We start from the raw sequence: 21,857 nt of genomic DNA on the forward strand, positions 1-21,857 counted from the left end.
AGAATGGAGTCTAAACACATAATGTGCTTAATTCTTCAATGATTTAAGGATCTTGGATTCATTTTATTCACACCTGCCGGAACAATAAATTCGAATAAAATGCTTATGACTTGTTTAAATTGCATGATTCCTTTAATTTTCAAGTTATTACTCATGATAAATGTTTTGACTTTGCATGCTTCAATGTATGTTTTAATTATTGTTTATAATTAAATATCTTGCACTGCAGTAAATCCTTTTAGAAAGGTAACAGTAAATTTCCTCGATTGGTAGTGTATCCAAGAACGATTCACGGAAATGAGAAAAAATGAGCAATTTAAAATGTACGTTTCTTTTAGCGACTTTTATGGTTGTTTTCGAGTATCAAAGTCGAATGGAAAACCGATTGGTGCTTGTGAATTCAAAATACAATGTAGTTTTGAGATCATAAAGCATTGAGTTTAAACGCTCAGCTTTACCAATGGTTAACAACCTAATATTTTTTTCCATTTAATTCTCGAATGAGTCTAGTCCCTAGACATTCGAATAGATCGATGCTTAGATAACTTTAGAAGCTTCTGGTAAGATCATCTAGTAGAAGCAAATATTCAACATAAATAAAATGGTAAGAACTTTGTTGGAGTGACATTGGACATGTCTCACAAAGTATAAAAGTCAACACTAGAGAAGTCAATTCTTAGGACTATAAGAAAAGGTATAAGAAATAGGAAAACAAGGAACAAATGAAAGGAATTTACAATTCCATTTCTACCTATAAGTTTATGTTTAAAGAGAAGTGACCTAGCAATCAAACTTCCTTGGTATCATATACCGCTTGAGGTTCTTACTTCGGTAATTGCTCAAACAATGGAAGCTAGGATACACTAATGACCTACCAGTGGGAAGTGAAGCATGGCAATGCCACATTAGTTGTAGGTTCATCTAGTTTGTTTTTAAGTCCTTTCAAAGGCTGGAACTTAATGGCTATTTTGTTCCATAATCAGCATACCTAAATTTCTGCTTCAAACACAGAAAGACTCACGTTCAAGAAAAACAAAAACGATGTTTGTTTGTTTATTTGAATGAAATGGTCATTTACGGGATGAGTCATGTATGCTTGATTAAAACAAACAATTCTTTAACAATAAGAACTTTACTAGGTTCAAATCAACCCTTTGATTTGAGTTCCACTAATCTTTGGCATTGTTGCTTAGACCATATCAACAAGTTAACATTCTAAAGCTCTATTTTAATGTACTTTTGAAAGTTGATTGATTTCTAGATCATTCAAGACAAGCTAAGTCTTACTTATTGAAAGTAACAAAAGATATGAACTATTGTTAGAACACCTAGACAATAGAGTTCAAAGCTAAAGAAAGATTTTATGACTTTATTATTTCACATGGTTTTGAGTTAATATGGATTTATTTACTTAAAGTGATATATATTTGAATCTGTTTGGCTAGTTTAAAGATTCATAGAAAAGTATAAAAACGTCCACTTGGTAAGAAATCATAAATATCTAGCATAGATCATGTTAATTATTACTTGAGACCAAAAATGATCATCAATGATTATGTGTTGTAATTTTACGATCTAGCTCCATAAGATATGTCATATCTAAGTTGGAATGATCGAAGTCAATTAGTACTTGATTCGATCAATGATGAATCATAAAGACTTTTCCTATAATTTCTAAAACAAAATGCTCAACCACCACCAAACTAAACCAAATTCGTCAAAGCTATTGAAAAATAATTTTAGAATACTTTTTCAATTATATATATATATATATATATATATATATATATATATATATATATATATATATATATATATATATATATATCTAAAGGGTTGCTAAACTCAGTGGGAGCTTAGTGTTTGTTATTCGACAAACTAAGGCCCAAATATAGATATATGTTTCATTGTGATTTATTCAAATGAGACACAAAGGTATTGTTTCTACCACGAATTTTTGAGAACATAATGTTTGTTTGCTCGAAATAATGTCCTTTTGGAGATTCGTTTCCCAAATGACAAGTGGAAGAAAATAGACCTCGAAAGTCTTCGAGGCGAACAACAAACATAAACGGACATTCCTGAGGCTTTTCGAAGTTCTTAAAAAAATCCGAACACTTATTCTTTAAGGACTTTAGTGAAGGAAATAATGCCCTTGGTCCAAGTATGCATTCTATGTTAAGTCTAATAAATGCGGTTCAGTATTAATTAAACAAGTTAATAATTCAGTGAGATCAAGTGAGCTGAATGCCTAGCTAGAGGCGCTTCAGTTCAAGTGGAATTAATGATATTAATCCACAGCTTACTCTTGACTGAACCCGTAGGGTCACACAAATAGTACGTAAACGGATCAAGTATTTAATGGCATTAAATACTCCATCTATGAATATTCGGAACCGACGGATCTTGGTTTCAGTGGGAGCTAAGATCGTCACAGGCAAGAAATGAATACTCCGGAAACGATGATATTGCCGGAAACGGAAATATGGATCGTATCGGAAATATAAATATTATCCAAGTCATAGATGTTGCCGGAAACGGAAACATGGTACGTATCGGAAAATATTATCGGAAATGGAAATATTGCCAGAATCGGAAATATTGCCGGAAACGGAAATATTGTCAGAATCGGAAATATTACCGGAATCGGAAAATAATTCCGGAAACGGAAATATTAAATATTTGTTCGAAACGGAAATTAATTCCGGAATCGGAAATATTAAATATTGTTCGTATCGGAAATGAATTCCGGAATCGGAAAATTTAATCGGAAGCGCATCGTACGAATAAGCATCGGACGAGGCCTGCCGGACGAGGCCCAGCACGAAGCCAGGCCATCGCCCAGCAAGCCAAGCGCGCCGCACAAACAGCCACGCCAGGCCCAGCGCAAGGCCAGGCCCAGCAGGCTGCGCAGCGCGCACAGCGCGCACAGCACGCGCAGCGCGCAGCGCGCGCGGGCGCTGCGTGGGCTGCTGCTCGCGCGCACGCATGGGGGCCCATCGTGGCTGCCGTGCGTGTGTGTGCAAGTGTTTGTGTTCGTGCACGTTTCCTAAAACATGCAGAGTTCGGTTAATGATTAAATTCCTAATTCTATTTGATAAATTAATTAAATTAGAGTTCTTGTAGGATTCTAGGTTTAATTAATTTGTATCTGAATAGGATTTTGATTCCCTTTCCATACCCCTATAAATATGAGGCTAGGGCTCACAATTTATAACGAGTTTAAAAGTATTCAAAAAGTGAGTTTTTGAGAGAAAACTAAAACACACATCTTGCTCATAAAAGTGCCGAAATTTTCTAGTACCTTAAGGGCGATTCTAGTTGGTCAATCTTAAGGCGGATCCGGACGTGCTGTGGACTATCTACGGAGGGACGACACTTGGAGTCCTAAAGACTTGTTCTTGTTCGGTTCGGGCGCAGCTAGGGAGGGCACGCAACAAAGAGTATGCATCTAAATTATGCTATATGATTATGTGTAAATAATATGTTGTCCTGGGTTAATGGTTGTTTCCGCATGATCTATGTAATGTCATATGTATCATAACCTAACAGTGGTATCACGAGCCCCTTATTATTTTCATAATCTAAATTGCATGAACATGGTTAAATATTACAAATTTGCAAAAATTAAAAGGGGTGATTAATTTTCGTAATTGTTAATTAATTGCAAATTGCGTTTATTTAATTATACGTACGCAGTTTTTCGGCAGTTTCTTCGTTACTCATCCGAATTGAGTGATTTTTGTGTCAATGCCAAACCCAGAATTCTCAAATTCGAAGCCTAACTATGACTTTTCGAAGGTTTTAGTTTTTCGAATGCAAAATTTCGTAAATTTAAGATGTTAAATTAAATATTTGCGATTCTTGTTGATAAATCTTGAATTTTTGATTGACCTACTGCATATGTTTAACAAGTTTGAATGCCTAGTCTTGTTAATTATGCAATCTAATTTGTAATTATGATTAATTTGTTGAAAATTAGAATAATTTAGAATTAATTTGATTTTCATAATTAATTGTAATTTAATTAGAAACCTATGATTAAAAACCACCATAAAAATTGTAAATTTATGATAAATTTTAAATTTTTATGACCTAGACTTGAATCCATAACAATCGGAAATCAATTGGATAATAAATTTTCGATTTTTCGCCCTAAAATTATGAAATTAATATTATTTATTAATTTGTCATTAATTTTAAATATAAATTTTAAATTTTATGCGATTCGTTCATAAAACTTGCACGCACGAAGCAATGGACGCTTCGTGTTACCCTTAAGGGGTGTTGTATAATGCGGGCATGCGACGACGAGCAAGGGAGCTCGTCGCCCGTGCGGCACGAATGCAATGAGCAAGGGCGTAGTGCACGAGCACAAGGCAGCAGCCCTGCCTTGTGTCGTGTGCCACGAGCAATGGACGAATGGGCATGGGCGAAGGGCGAGCCAAGGCAGTCGCGTGTGGGCAGCAAGCGAGCTGCGCCACAACGCGCGCTGCCTCGCACAAGAGCGCGCAGCCTCGCGCGCAGCGAGCGCAAGCTCGCGTGCCACGAGCGCTGCGCCCAGCATTGCTCGCGCGCACAACGAGCGAGGACTCGCGCGCACAGCCAGCATTGCTCGCGCGCACAGCGAGCGATGTCGCCCGCCCAGCGAGCGATGTCGCGCGCCCAGCGAGCGATGGCTCGCGCGCCCAGCGAGCGATGTCGCGCGCCCAGCGAGCGATGTCGCGCGCGCACTGCGAGCGATAGCTCGCGTGCGATGAGCGCTGGCGCGCGCAGCGAGCACCAGTGCGTGCGGAGGCTTGCGATGGGGATGCAGCAGCTATGCGACGATCGCATGGGCTGCGCGCACATGGCCAGCAATGGCTGTGTGCGTGCGGCCCATGGGCGTGCAACGCGTAGGGTGTTTGCGTTACGATTAGATCGTTTTGAATGTTTAATTTGAAAATTTCAGTTCACGTAATTTTAATTAATTTTAAAATTAATAATTTAAATTATTTTCTTGGATTTTAATTTTGAATATTGTAATTATAATAAATGTTATTTATTCTAATTATTTTACTAAAATTAAAATCATGAATTAATTTAAATAAACGACTGAAATTAAATTAAAATTTTTGGATTCAATTATAAATTTATATGAGCTTTAAATTTTAATTAAATTTGTATGTTTCCGGTTAGACTAGAAATACATTTTTATGTTTAAAATTAGTAAAGCATATGAATTTATTGGTTTAAGTGGGAGCGTATTTTAGTCATAAACTCTTGATTAGGTCTACAAATCCTTAAGGTTAAAACAACTTGATTAGAATTAATAAGGACTGAATAATTGGTAGATTATTGGTGCCCTTGATTAATTGCTGCAAATGTTTACGTGATGCATAATGTGTTTTACTAACCAGCTATGTGGGCCATTCATGATAATGAATGGGTGAATGGTATATATTGTATATGTACTGTTTTGCAGGTTATGAAGTGACTAGTATGGCCCAAATAGGATAGAAAATATGGTCTGCGTACCATTAATTTGAATGTAATTGGTCTAAAGTACCAAAGTTATTTTTCAATTCAAATATGGTCTGCGTACCATCAAATAGTTGTAATTAGTTATAACTTATCCTATTTGAAGAAAATGGTGCCTCCCACGGAGATTTTCAAGACGGACTTTGAAGTCAAAGCTTCAAGATGAAGTCGGGCCATACTAGATCACATTTATCTTATGCATGTTTTAAGTTATTTATTGTTTTAAATATGTCTTAAAATGCATGAGATCAAAAGCTTGATTATGTTGCATGATTAAGGATTTTAGTTCACTTAAAATCTAACCAACATAGTAAGAGCCTTAAGTTCCAAACTTAAAAATTGAGTTAAAAGGTGCCATGCCAAAATATACACTTGCTTGGATATCCTTTACATCAATCTAGTAATAGTTTTCGCTCAGCGAGGTGTTACTTATTGGTCCTAAAGGGGCAAGGTACACAAATAATTGTGAGTACATGTTAGTTTTGGTGAAACTCAACGATATAAGTAAGGAGTCCTTTTATGTCGTGGCAAATTCGATAGGTTTACCTAATAAGTTCTTAGACGTACCTATCAACCAAGAATAGTTTCTAGACTATTAGCAAAAGGCTTTTGCTTACCTAAGATGTTCTAGGATTAAGTCGACAAACTGTGCTTAGTTCTTCAATGATTTTAGGATCTTGGAATCATTTTATTCACACCTGCCGGAACACATAATTTGAATAAAATGCTTAATAAACATTGAATTATGCATATATGCTAGAATTTAAGTTTATTAAGAGAAACTGTGAATGGTTATTTATTTGTTTATTCTTTTCAATTGTAGTTTTTAATATGGCAAACAACAATTCATTCAACATTCGATCAATTCTCGAAAAGGAGAAATTGAACGGGAAAAACTTCCTTGACTGGCAAAGGAACTTGCAAATAGTTCTTATGCAGGAAGAAAAGGAGTATGTCCTAGATGAGGCGATGCCCGAAGCTGCAGGCGACGGGGTCACTCAGGCAGCCCTCAATCGTTGGATTGATGCCAACAAGGATGTGAAATGTCTAATGCTCGCCACCATGAGTGCGGATCTGCAGAAAACGTTCATCAACTCAGATGCTTTCACAATCATCAGTGAGTTGAAGAACATGTTCCAAGATCTGGCTCGAGTCGAAAGATTCGAGACTCATAGGCAAATTCTTGAGACCAAGCTTAAGAAAGGCGAGCCCGTAAGTCCACATGTTCTCAAAATGATTGGACTCATTGAGAATATGAGTCGGCTGGATCAGCAATTTTCTCAGGAAATGGCTATAGACACCATCCTCCATTCTCTTCATAGCGGGTATGATCAGTTCAAACTGAACTACAGTATGAATAGTCTGGACAAAACGCTCACTGAGCTTCACGGTATGCTGAAGACCGCTGAAAAGACGCTCAAAAGTGATAAGCAGGATGTGCTTATGGTGCGTGGGGGCAAGTTCAAGAAATCTGGAAAGAAGAGGAATGCTAAGAAAGGTGGCAACAAGGCCAGCCCAACTAAGCAAACTGGCGCCAAATCTGCAAAGAGGAAGGTCAGTCAACCCACTTCTGAATCCGAATGCTTCTACTGCAAGAAGAAGGGGCATTGGAAGAGAGATTACTTGAAGCTAAAGGAAGATCAGAAGAACGGAACAGTCGTTCCATCTTCAGGTATTTTCGTTATAGACTGTATACTTGCTAATTCAACTTCTTGGGTATTAGATACAGGTTGTGGCTCACACTTATGTTCCAATCCACAGGGACTAAGAAGAAGTAGAAAGTTAAGCAAGGGTGAAGTCGACCTACGAGTGGGAAATGGAGCACGGATTGCTGCATTAGCTGTAGGAACTTACTATTTGTCGTTGCCCTCCGGGCTAGTTTTGGAACTGGAAGAATGTTTCCATGTTCCAAGTCTTACTAAAAACATCATTTCAGTTTCTTGCTTAGATGCTAAGGGATTTTCCTTTTTAATAAAAGACAATAGTTGTTCGTTTTATTTTAAAGAGATGTTTTATGGATCTGCTAGATTAGTCAATGGACTTTATTTATTAGATCACGACAAAAAAGTATATAACATAAATACCAAAAAGGCCAAAAAGAATGATTCAGATCTCACCTATCTGTGGCATTGTCGATTAGGCCATATAAACTTGAAACGCTTAGAAAGTCTTCAAAAGGAAGGAATTCTAGAACCATTTGACTTAGAGGATTATGGTAAATGCGAATCATGTTTACTTGGCAAAATGACAAAGCAACCTTTCTCTAAAGTTGGAGAAAGAGCAAATGAACTGTTGGGTTTAATCCATACAGATGTATGTGGACCAATGAGTACAAATGCTAGAGGTGGTTTCAGCTACTTTATCACTTTCACTGATGACTTCAGTAGGTATGGTTATGTCTACCTAATGAAGCATAAGTCTGAATCCTTTGACAAATTCAAGGAATTTCAGAGTGAAGTAGAGAATCAATTAGGCAAGAAGATTAAGGCACTGCGGTCTGATAGAGGCGGTGAATATCTGAGCTATGAATTTGATGACCATCTGAAAGAATGTGGAATTCTATCAGAATTGACTCCTCCTGGAACACCACAATGGAACGGTGTGTCGGAACGGAGGAACAGAACCTTGCTAGACATGGTCAGGTCAATGATGGGTCAGGCCGAACTTCCATTAGAATTTTTGGGGACATGCACTAAATACAGCTGCACTCACTATAAATAGAGCTCCGTCTAAAGCTGTCGAAAAGACTCCATACGAATTATGGTTTGGAAAGCCTCCAAATGTGTCTTTTCTTAAGATTTGGGGATGCGAAGTATACGTCAAACGATTAATTTCAGACAAACTTCATCCAAAATCTGACAAATGTATCCTTGTGGGCTATCCAAAGGAAACAAAGGGGTATTACTTCTACAATACATCTGAGAACAAAGTGTTTGTTGCTCGAGATGGTGTCTTTTTGGAGAAGGATCACATTTCCAAAATGACAAGTGGGAGAAAAATAGACCTCGAAGAAATTCGAGTCGAACAACAAACTCTAGAGAATGCTCAAGATGACATTCAGGATGAAACTCAGAGATCTTTAAAAGAATCTGGTGAGAATCATGGTCAATCTAGAAATGTTACCCCGCGTAGATCGCAAAGATATAAATCTCAACCGGAAAGGTACTTAGGTATCTTGACAAACGAGAGCTATGACGTTCTATTACTTGAAAGTGATGAACCTGCGACTTACAAACAAGCTATGACGAGCCCTAGCTCCAAGCAATGGCAAGAAGCCATGCAATCTGAATTAGACTCCATGTCTGAAAACCAAGTATGGGATTTGGTCGATTTGCCAGATGGCTACCAAGCCATTGGAAGCAAATGGGTTTTCAAACTGAAAAAGGACAAGGATGGGAAACTTGAAGTTTTCAAAGCTAGATTGGTTGCAAAAGGTTACAGGCAAGTCCACGGTGTGGATTACGATGAAACCTTTTCACCAGTTGCAATGCTAAAGTCTATTCGAATAATGTTAGCAATCGCTGCATATTACGATTACGAAATATGGCAGATGGATGTCAAAACTGCTTTCTTAAACGGCGTTTTAACAGAAACTGTGTTTATGACACAGCCTGAAGGTTTTGAGGATCCAAAGAATGCTAAAAAGGTATGCAAGCTAAAGAAGTCAATCTACGGATTGAAGCAGGCATCCAGGAGCTGGAATATACGTTTTGATGAAGCAGTCAGTGACTTTGGTTTCATCAAAAACGCAGACGAATCTTGTGTATACAAGAAGGTCAGTGGGAGCAAAATTGCTTTCCTAGTATTATATGTCGACGACATATTGCTTATCGGAAATGACATTCCTATGTTGAACTCTGTCAAGATTTGGCTTGGGAAATGTTTTTCGATGAAGGATCTAGGAGAAGCACAGTACATATTGGGCATCAAGATTTACAGAGATAGATCTAAAAAGATGATTGGACTTAGTCAAAGCACTTATATCAATAAGGTGCTTGATAGGTTCAAGATGGCAGACTCCAAGCGAGGCTACCTACCCATGTCTCATGGAATGACTCTAAGCAAGACTCAGTGCCCAAAAACACTTGATGAGCGTAGACGAATGAATGGGATTCCATATGCATCATTGATTGGTTCAATAATGTATGCTATGATATGTACACGCCCGGATGTTGCGTACGCACTCAGTGCTACGAGCAGATACCAGTCAGACCCAGGAGAGGCGCATTGGACTGCTGCCAAGAATATTCTGAAGTACCTGAAAAGGCACAAAGATGACTTCCTGGTCTATGGTGGAGATGATGAATTAATTGTTAAAGGCTATACGGACGCAAGTTTCCAAACCGACAAGGATAATTTCAGATCACAGTCTGGGTTTGTCTTCTGCCTCAACGGAGGAGCAGTAAGCTGGAAAAGTGCTAAGCAAAGCACCATTGCGGATTCTACAACTGAAGCGGAGTACATTGCTGCACATGAAGCAGCAAAAGAAGCTATATGGCTAAGGAAGTTCATAGGTGAACTTGGTGTAGTCCCCTCCATTAAAGGACCAATAGCCCTGTATTGTGATAATAACGGAGCTATTGCACAGGGAAAAGAGCCTAGACACCACCAGAGAGTCAAGCATGTACTTCGTAGATTTCACCTTCTACGAGAGTTCGTTGAAAGAAAAGAAGTCGAGATAAGCAAAATTGGAACTGATGACAACATATCAGATCCATTAACTAAACCTCTGCCGCAGGCGAAGCACAACTCGCACACTGCAGCTATGGGAATCAAGCATATTGGAGAATGGCTTTGATGTCTCTGTTTAATGTTTTAAAGTTTTAGAGTTTAAATCTTTGTAAAACATTATTGGTTAATCATTCACAATAAATGAAATGAATTCATTTTTCCATTAATTTGTGGTTTATTAAATGATGAGTCCCTTCAAATTGACGATATATTCAAGATAGACTGTCAGGACCAGTCCTGTGACTAAGAAATATCTATCAAGTGAACTTGAATGTCAAAGGTTGAAAATGGTCCCTAATCGGAGTTTTCTATAAAATTGGACGCATAGAAAACGTTAGACGATTAGAATGCAAGATGACTAGTAGTTCTGTTTCTTGAACTATGTGGACATGGCAATGTCATAATCATTTGCATAGATACTTACTTTGGGAAGACTAGTATCGGACAAGACCTATGAAACTTTACTGTAAGAGATGAAAATCTGCCATAAGTAAATTTCATTAAATTATTAGACACTAAATCCTCAATACCTGAGTGATTTGAGATTACTTGTTTGAGAACTGGTTGCTTTGACGTTGACCAACCGTCGCACCGTAAAAGGAGGCTATAAAGGCAACGCTCAGGTAATCACCTATCAAACGAAGTCTAATCTCAAGATCGCAAGATTGGGATTGTCCTCCCATAAATCGGGATGAGATGCTTAAAAGTTGTACAAGGCCACTCGGAGAACTAGAAACGGTGAAATGCATGGCCGTGCTCGGATGAATCATAGGCTATGATTATCTGTTTATTTGATCAGTTGAACTCTGAAACCGAGGAACACCTCTGGACGTAATAAGGATGACAACTCTTACCTTATGTTCAAGAGCAAGCATCGAGCGACAAAGGAATTAGGAAATGCACACTTGTCCCTAAGGACAAGTGGGAGACTGAAGGAAATAATGCCCTTGGTCCAAGTATGCATTCTATGTTAAGTCTAATAAATGCGGTTCAGTATTAATTAAACAAGTTAATAATTCAGTGAGATCAAGTGAGCTGAATGCCTAGCTAGAGGCCGCTTCAGTTCAAGTGGAATTAATGATATTAATCCACAGCTTACTCTTGACTGAACCCGTAGGGTCACACAAATAGTACGTAAACGGATCAAGTATTTAATGGCATTAAATACTCCATCTATGAATATTCGGAACCGACGGATCTTGGTTTCAGTGGGAGCTAAGATCGTCACAGGCAAGAAATGAATACTCCGGAAACGATGATATTGCCGGAAACGGAAATATGGATCGTATCGGAAATATAAATATTATCCAAGTCATAGATGTTGCCGGAAACGGAAACATGGTACGTATCGGAAAATATTATCGGAAATGGAAATATTGCCAGAATCGGAAATATTGCCGGAAACGGAAATATTGTCAGAATCGGAAATATTACCGGAATCGGAAAATAATTCCGGAAACGGAAATATTAAATATTTGTTCGAAACGGAAATTAATTCCGGAATCGGAAATATTAAATATTGTTCGTATCGGAAATGAATTCCGGAATCGGAAAATTTAATCGGAAGCGCATCGTACGAATAAGCATCGGACGAGGCCTGCCGGACGAGGCCCAGCACGAAGCCAGGCCATCGCCCAGCAAGCCAAGCGCGCCGCACAAACAGCCACGCCAGGCCCAGCGCAAGGCCAGGCCCAGCAGGCTGCGCAGCGCGCACAGCGCGCACAGCACGCGCAGCGCGCAGCGCGCGCGGGCGCTGCGTGGGCTGCTGCTCGCGCGCACGCATGGGGGCCCATCGTGGCTGCCGTGCGTGTGTGTGCAAGTGTTTGTGTTCGTGCACGTTTCCTAAAACATGCAGAGTTCGGTTAATGATTAAATTCCTAATTCTATTTGATAAATTAATTAAATTAGAGTTCTTGTAGGATTCTAGGTTTAATTAATTTGTATCTGAATAGGATTTCGATTCCCTTTCCATACCCCTATAAATATGAGGCTAGGGCTCACAATTTATAACGAGTTTAAAAGTATTCAAAAAGTGAGTTTTTGAGAGAAAACTAAAACACACATCTTGCTCATAAAAGTGCCGAAATTTTCTAGTACCTTAAGGGCGATTCTAGTTGGTCAATCTTAAGGCGGATCCGGACGTGCTGTGGACTATCTACGGAGGGACGACACTTGGAGTCCTAAAGACTTGTTCTTGTTCGGTTCGGGCGCAGCTAGGGAGGGCACGCAACAAAGAGTATGCATCTAAATTATGCTATATGATTATGTGTAAATAATATGTTGTCCTGGGTTAATGGTTGTTTCCGCATGATCTATGTAATGTCATATGTATCATAACCTAACATTTAGAAGTGGCTTTAAAGAATAGACATATCTTAGAAGACTTTACAAGTGCTTCAAGGAGAACAGAATATTCAAAGGACTCTCAAAGTGCCTGTTGATATTCTATTGTTTGATGTTCTATACCCAAGTAAGGCATAGAGTTCAAGTCACTGAAAGTATGAGATTCCTCTATTAGATAGTGAAGAAACATGGAGTTCAGGTCACTGAAGCTATGAGATTCTTCTATTAGATAGCGAAGAAACCTACAACTTACAGTCAAACTATTATCATGTAGATTAACGAGTTTGTGAACTTGTAAGAAAGCTATGACGAAACCTAGATTCCCTAAAATGGTTAGAGGCCATATATAGACTCAATGTTTTAGACGGTTAAAGGCCATAAAACATAATTAATGTTTTGATGACAAAATTGAAATTTTGTTGATTTGCAAGAATAGATTAAACACATAATGGTTGCAAATTGGTTTTAAGGATAAAAACCATCAAATATGGAATTGTGTTCACACACAAAGCTAGAGTAGTTGCTAAAGGTTACAAGCAAATTCACGGCGTGGATTGTGTTGAAACCTCATGCATAATCGTAATGCTCAAGTCTATAATTCAAGTAATGATTTCATATTGGTACATATGGCAATTGGATGACAAAACATATTCCTCAATCAAATATTGGAAGAAACTATGTACATGGCATGTCATAGGATTTGTGGATCCAAATAAATACTTGAAAAGGAAAGCAAGCTTATGAAATCTAAGTACAAATTTAAGCAAGCAATTGGGAATTAGAAATGTATTTTAGTGAAGCTAATAAGTATTTTAGTTTCATAAAATGTACATGATTCTTATAGATATATAAGAAGTTTAGTGGGAGTACGTAAAACTTAATTGGTCCTATGTGTATCACACACATATCTCTCTATTGTGAAATAACATTCAAATGCTAATGACTTAGATTTGAAATTATTCATCAATGATGGACCATAGCGAAACTTAGTACATAGTGGGTATTAAGATCTATTTTACAAAGATCTTATAATATTGTTTTGGATTAAGTAATGGAATTTACTAAATCAAACACGAAATACTCCATTGGAGATATTCGACCCATGTGAATAAATCTAAGTAAAGAATGTTTGAACTATGTATAAGCATTTACTAAGTTAAACATCAAAGGATCTAGATGAGATTCTTCACCTATATTATATGTCAAAGAATTTAGCTGGATTTAGTATCTACTAAAACTAGAATGAGCTAAAGTTACATGGATAGAATTCAATTGGGAATTATTCTGCAAAATAATTCAATTGAGGATCGCCAAAAACGTATCGTATGACTTTAGGCATGACGAACATATACCAATCTCTATTGATCTAAGTAAAGATCAACTAGATTGAGATCAAGAAAAACTTATGGTACTTGAAAGGTACATAGGAATAGTACTTGATTCAAGGAAATAAATATATGCTAAATATTGATGCTACACGCATAAACACTGGCAAAGGATCAAGAAAGATCCATTGGAGTTAACCATTGGCAAGAACGAGCTATATGCATCGTGGTTTGAAATGGCAACATGGATCGGAGACCATGAGTTATTGCGTGGGAAATTAAAATATTAATTTCTATGTTCTGAGATACAGATGGAAAGTCTTCCACATATCTATGGACTGCTTGGATAAGTAAATCCAAACAAATCATCACTAGCAACCTATACAGTTGAAGTAAAAGTAATTATTGCCTAGGAAGCAATGAAACAGAGTTGTTCACTCAACTTGGGTGGATCACATGTCTGCTGATTTGATGGTTCTTCATTGCAAAATGCGTAGAACCACTATTGTATCAAGAAAGACTAGATCACAAAATAAACATACTCAAAAGATCTTATCATCATATCTCGAAAAACATTCGATGAAAAGGATATTAATATTGGCAAAGCATGATAACTAAACTTATGCAACAAGTGAGAAACAACACTCACATTGTGGCACTGGAAATCAAGCCTAGTTTTGAATTCCACTAATTGTTTTAAAGATGGGTTCGAGGCCCATGGTTGTAAAACATTGGGGTTGAACATTTATCATATATGAAATGTATTTTCATATTCCATTTAATCTTTGACGTTGTCAACCGTCGCACCGTAAAAGGAGGCTATAACGGCAACGCTCGGGTAATCACCTATCAAACGAAGTCTAATCTCAAGATCGCAAGATTGGGATTGTCCTCCCATAAATCGAGATGAGATGCTGTACCAGGCCAGTGTAAAGTTTTACAAGGCCACTCGGAGAGCTAGAAACTGTAAAATGCATGGTCGTGCTCAGATGAATCATATGCTATGATTATCTGTTTTTTTTACCAGTTGAACTCTGAAACCGAGAAATACCTCTGGACATAATAAGGATGACAATTCTTACCTTATGTTCATGAGCAAGCATCAAGCGGCAAAGGAATTAGGAAATGCACACTTGTCCCTAAGGACAAGTGGGAGACTGAAGGAAATAATGCCCTTGGTCCAAGTATGCATTCAATGTTAAGTCTAATAAATGCGGTTCAGTATTAATTAATTATGCAAGTTAATAATTCAGTGAGATCAAGTGAACTGTATGCCTAGCTAGAGGCCTCTTCAGTTAAAGTGGAATTAATAATATTAATCCACATCTTACTCTTGACTGAACCCGTAGGGTCACACAAATAGTACGTGAACGGATCAAGTATTTAAGTGAATTAAATACTCCTTTTATGGATATTCGGAATCGACGGATCTCGGTTCCAGTGGGAGCTGAAATCGTCAAAAGGCAAATTATGAATACTCCAAAGGAAATATGAAATATAAATATTCCAAGTCGTAGATGTTGCCGGAAACGGAAACATGGTACGTATCGGAAAATATTATCCGAAATGGAAATATTGCCGGAATCGGAAATATTGCCGGAAACGGAAATATTGTCGGAATCGGAAATAAATTCCGGAATCGGAATTATTAAATATTTGTTCGAAACGGAAATTAATTCCGGAATCGGAAATATTAAATATTGTTCGAATCGGAAATGAATTCCGGAATCGAAAAATTAATCGAAAGCGCGTCGTACGAAATAAACATCGGACAAGCTTGCTAGACGCAAGGCCCAGCACGAAGCTAGGCTTGCGCCTAGTGAAGCCCGCGCACAGCAGGCGAGCCAGCAGCCCGCCAAGGCTAGCAAGGCCCATCCAAGCATGCACGCAAGGCCAGGCCCAGCATGCGGCAAGGCCAGCAAGCTGGCGCGCCCCTCGTGGGCTGCGTAGCAGCCGAGCCAGCCCACCGCGCACGCGGGCAGGCCCCCTCGTGGGTTGTTCGTGCGTGTTGGTGTGTTCGTGCATGTTACAAATCCTTAAGCTTCTAGGATTTATCCGATTATACTATTTTCCTAAAACTACTAGAATTAGGTGTTGAGTCAAACACTAAAATTAATAGATTTAATTAGAATCTAATTCTAATAGAATTAGATAAGTTGAATCCTAGTAGGTTTCTAGTTTCGATAATCCTACCCTATAAATACGTGATGGCAATCACATTTTATAATACATCAATTCAAGTATTCATATAGTTTTAAGTTAAAAACTAAAGTTAATAATTTGCCACAAAATTATAAACGAATAACATAATACCTTAGGCTAAATTCTAGTTAATTGAATCTAAGGCGGATCCGAACGTGCTGTGGACTATTTACGGAGGGACTACACTTGGAGTCCTAAACTTGTTCTTGTTCGTTTCGGGAGTAGCCAGGGAGGGCACGCTACAAATGCATGCATCCTAAATTATGTTAATTGTTATGTGGAAATTAATTTGGATTCCTGGCTTTATGGTTTTTCCGCATGAAATATATGTTTTATATTTGTCATAACCTAACAGTTGTTTGACGTTCAGATTTCAAATACAATAATACAATTTCAATATCGCAATTTCAATATCGTTATTTCGATACCGCAATTTCAATAACGCACTTTCAATATCGCAATTTCAATAACGCACTTTCAATATCGCACCTTCTATTCCTATGCTTGCAATTTAAATTCCGCAACCTTTACTCAACTTTTTCAAGGTGATTAGTTTTGCACCTAAACGGTGTTGTACGCATTTCAATAATTCCTATTTGTGACGTTGCTTTACGTGTTTATTGTTTTCATCACCCAACATGCTAAATACAACAAAGTACAAAAGGTTACATCACGCTTAACAAAGATAATTTTCGGACAAACTGGCCTTAGGTTCCTTAAATCAACTTTAAAGTAAAGTGACAATGTACAAGTAGCAAATACAATTTTCTAAAATGCATGATTCAACCAACCTAGTGTCATTATTAGGATTTCTCAAAATGATCCTTGTCTTGTTTTTGAATGTGTTTCTAAAGCCTACCAAATTAAGCACTTCGTTCCCGTACCCGAATCTCACCCGTTCGGTTTCAAGATTCAATGCTTTGTCCAAAAGAGTCAACTTTGGTCCTTTCAAACGGGACCCTTAATATTGTTTGGTGGCGACTCCGTCAAAGTTCAATAGTTGACAGCCGTAGGGGTATTTTGCGAACATTCCTATATTTTGAGCTTTGATTTTCTATGTTCAAATTCAATTACATCACTTGTGTGAACCTAGAATTTGGCTCCCCTTTTAGGGGTGGTATTGAGAAAATCAAGTCAAATCTAGTTGATCACACACATGAAAAATTGAACAGGTTAGGGACTTTGGCGAGTCTTAAACAAGACTCATCAAGCTACCATAACTTACATACAAAATTCAAGTATACAAACTATACGGAAAACATAAAATACCACTACAAAGAGCAATGAGATACAAGAGATACAAAAAAAACCCTATAATATTGAATAGGGAATTTTGTGAAACACTAACTTTAAATTTGGTGGTTTTGTGAATTATCTCTTAAAAACCTTTTTAAATTTAACTATCTTATAAGTTCGGTTTGTTTAAATAACACTATCATTTAACGTTTTTCGTTAATATTTCCCATCTTTTATTTCTTCTATTCTTTTAAATAACTCTGTTCATTTGCCGTTTTGTTTACTGACAATGTTTAACTGTTGTAGTGGGGTTCAAAGACGAAAAACATTAACGAAAAACGTCAAATGGTAGTTTTGGTCAAACAAACCAAACGTATAAGGGAGTAAAATATAGTTTTCTTATTAAAAGGTAGTCATTCACAAAAATCACCAAACTTAAAGGTAGTGTTTCACCAAATTTTTATTTTGGGTTAAATAAATAAATTTAATATTATAGGAAGCTATAAGGTATTGTAGCCAACCATTGTAAAACTTTGTAGCTTAAATCAATTATACTCCTTCCGGATTTAATTAGGAGTCACATGTTGACCGACACACGTATTAAGGAAGGATATTTGAATCTAATAAAACTAATAAAATAAGTGGAGGAGGGAATAATAAACAAATAGAAAAAAGATGATGGAAAAAGTATTTTAATCAATGTAGAAAGGTAATTTGATATACTTAGATGAAATTTGATATACTTCGTATTACATAATTCGAAGGTGGGTAGAAAATTACTAAAAATGAAACCGTGACACCTAAAACACAAGGTGGACACGAGTCCACGTAGAGGTACATGCACCCTGAAGTAAATAATTCCCTTGGTCCAAGTTTGCACTTAATGCTAAGTCTAATAAATACGGTTCAGTATTAATTAAGCGAGTTAATTATTCAGTGAGATTAAGTGATCTGAATGCCAAGCTAGAGGCCGCTTCAGTTCAAGTGAATTAATATTATTAATGCCACAACTTACTCTTGACTGAACCGTGGGGTCACACAAATAGTACGTGAAAGGATCAAATATTTAGGTAAATCTTATATTCCGTAAATACTCTAATATCGATATTCATAAATAATGGATGTTGGTTTCAGTGGGACCTAAACAAACCATCAAAAGGCAAAGAAAGAATATTTGTCGGAAGAAGATATTACCGGAAACGAAAATATGATTCATAACGGAAATATAAACATTATCGAATTCGAAGATATTGCCGAAAACGGAAATATGATTCGCATCGGAAATAGAAATATTACCGGAAGAAGAAGTATTGTCTAAATCGGAAATATTGTCGGAATCGAAAATATTGTTGGAATCAGAATTTTATCGAAAACGTAAATATTGTTCGAAACGGAAATATTTTCCGGAATGGGAAAACGAATCGGAAGCACGAAACGAGCGACGAGCCATCGCACGAGCAATGGCACATCGCTCGATGGGCCGTAGAAGCAACCACAACAAGCTGGGCCAGCGCGCCAGTGGGCAAGGCCAGCGCTGCTGGCACCTTGCGTGCAAGATTGCGCCAAGCTTGCTTTCTATGCAAGCAACTTGAGCACCAAGCAGCCGGCTGTCCTAGAGGGTTTTGGGTTTTCGGATTTTCCAAAACTGCCTAAATGACTTTAGGGTTTTGGCTTCTAGCTTTTCCTATTTTCCTATAAATACATGGGCATATGATCATGAATCAAACACATCAATACAACATACTTTGCCGATATATTACCTAAAAGTGAGAAACCCAAAATCATAAACCTTAGTTTATATCCTAGTTGGTACGATCTAAGGCGGATCCGAACGTATTGTGGACTTACTACGGAGGGACGACATTTGGCGTTCTAGCTTGTTATTGTTCGGGTCGGAGGAATCTAGGCAAGGCACGCATCAAAAAGTATGTAGAATAAATTATGTTAATTGACTAAGAGCAATTAATTTGTATTCTGGCATTTATAGTTTATTCCGCATGACATTGAATTGTTTATAACCTTACACACCCTCCTTCAAAACGCAACTATTTGGCTACAAAACACACCTTTCTTTGTTAATAAAATAAAAAAACAGTGGAAATAACATATTATTATCATCTACTGAACATGGATTACAAGGAGAAAAAATTACTGGAAGCATCAAATCCCCTAAAAAAATCGTTGGTAATTTGTGTCAGTCAAAGATTCACTTTCGGTCTTTCTAAATCTCTTCAATTTTCATTCCTTAATTCTCTCCAATCTGCTAGAAAAGAATCTAACTTCAATACTATCCCAATTCAATTTTTTAAGCTTCCTTCCCCAAACTTTAGCCGATAAAAGGGAGTGTAAACTGGAGAATCGAATTTCAGAATTGAATTCCGTGGAAAATTCATATGTGTACACTACTTTTATACGCAATATAAATTATAGCCTATGTTCATAGATTGAATTATCTGCTACAGTACTATTTGATTGGAAAAATACCCAAATTCGTGTCTTTTATCTTTGTATACCTACATGTTAATATTATCTGTATATTTTGCGAGACTTATCTGTTGGTATTTCTAGTATGTTGATCAATAATGTGTTAGCTAAATAAGTAATTGGAACGACTTAACTGGATATTGCGGAATACGAACTGAACCGATTGTCGTGCCGTGGCCGGACCACTGCTTTAAAAGACAATTCCGCGCTACCTCCGATGCAGTAGAACGCTTGCGGTTGCCCTCCAAGTTTACACGACACCGAGAATTATGTGCACTCACAATCCCTGATTGGAGACCAGAATATTTGCCCAGAAAGAGAGAAATTTGAGAGAGAGATCGATTGTAATTTTCTGTGTGTTTTTGTGGAAAAAGACGATAAATTTGTAGAGAGGTTTTTGGGAAGCTGTAATAGGCATAAACGGCTAGTGGAGAAGTTACGGGAGTAATGGGGAAACTGCAACAGTCATAAAACAGCTAGTGGGGATTAATGACGTGATTAATGGAGCATTTTCCAAAGTTAGTGGGTTGATTAAGTCAGAGGACTTAATCAAACCGCCCTTGACCAAAAAGAATAACCCGGCCCACAAAACCCACCCCACGCCCGCGAACCGCATTCGCCAAGTACCAAGGCCCAAGGCCCCTGACCCTCGCCCGAGCCCGGCCCCATATTCAATGTTTGTGACCACCCATGCCACTCTCAAGCATTCTTAAACAAATGTTTCCCTCAAACCACCAAATATAAACATTGAATATGGTTTGTGTTTTTCCCATGTGGGACTTTTCATCTTCCCACATTTTCCCACTTCCCACTCATTTTCTTTTCTATTCTCACTAGGATTTCCAACAATCCCCCACAGGTCCGAAGATGAGAAGAAAAAGAAAGAAATAAAAGAATTGAAATTCTGGGCAAAACAAACAATTGAATGGGTGTCAATGTCTTGCGACTTGAATTAACACTTAGTGACATTCAAGCTAGAATCTCTTTCCTACCAAGTGACTTTCGTATTGAACTTAATAGGGGTTAGAAACTCATTACTCAAATCACACAATTGAACATGTATGATATTCTGAATCTCCGCCAATAAAAGTGACGCATTATACTAGCCATACGTCCATAACCTGGATGCTCATAGGTGCTCTAGAGAATAGCCCATGCAATTCTTATAGAAAGCGGCCTCACTTCCACACCTAAGTAGGTGAATCCCATCAAGTGTGAGCTACATCACACCACCAAAAATATGGATATGGGTTCATTAAGAGCTGTATGCTCAACCTCGTTCAATAATAGCAAGCACATCATCAACATCTAAGGTGTAGACACCTACTTTTGTCCCCATTCCCGAAAGGGAAAGGTTCGATGATGAAAGCATAAATCTCCACTTGACAACGCATCTCCTATAAAATAAACGAATCTCAATTCCCCTTTTCATTTCACCCGAAACCTGCTATTTATGGAAACCTACTAAAAATAGTAACTGCCGTAAAAGGTAGCTTCTAAAAGTGGCAAATCATAAAAGATAGAAACCCGTCAGAATTAGGTGTTGCATTCCAACATAAATCCTAAATGAGGTAGAAAACTGCGAGAATCCTATTCCTAATATGATTCGGAAATAAGAGTTACGTATTAATTGAAATCCTAACGAGCCTAGAGTTCGTAACGGGCCCAGACGCATTCCGTCATTAAATTGATACGCGCTAAAAGACTCGAATTAATCTCAAACTCTACGGATTTCAGGAATCCGAATCTGACTAAAGAAAACAGCCCAGACCCTATTTTCAACGCCTGGCTCTGGGCGCCGAAATCTTCGGCGCCCAGGCCTGGGCGCTGAAAATACCTGGGTACGTGTTTTTTCCTAATTCTTTGTGGATTAGAACTCTGCAATTCTATCTTTCCACGAACTCTCCCCTATAAATAGACCCCTAAATTCGACGTGAAAAGAACACACAACACATAATTATATTCTGGGTATTGACTCCAACCCTTAGCCTAAGCCTCTCGCTGCGAAATCGTTCA

This window comes from Spinacia oleracea, chromosome 4 (assembly GCF_020520425.1).
Source record: "Spinacia oleracea cultivar Varoflay chromosome 4, BTI_SOV_V1, whole genome shotgun sequence".
In the NCBI taxonomy this organism is placed as follows: domain Eukaryota; kingdom Viridiplantae; phylum Streptophyta; class Magnoliopsida; order Caryophyllales; family Amaranthaceae; genus Spinacia; species Spinacia oleracea.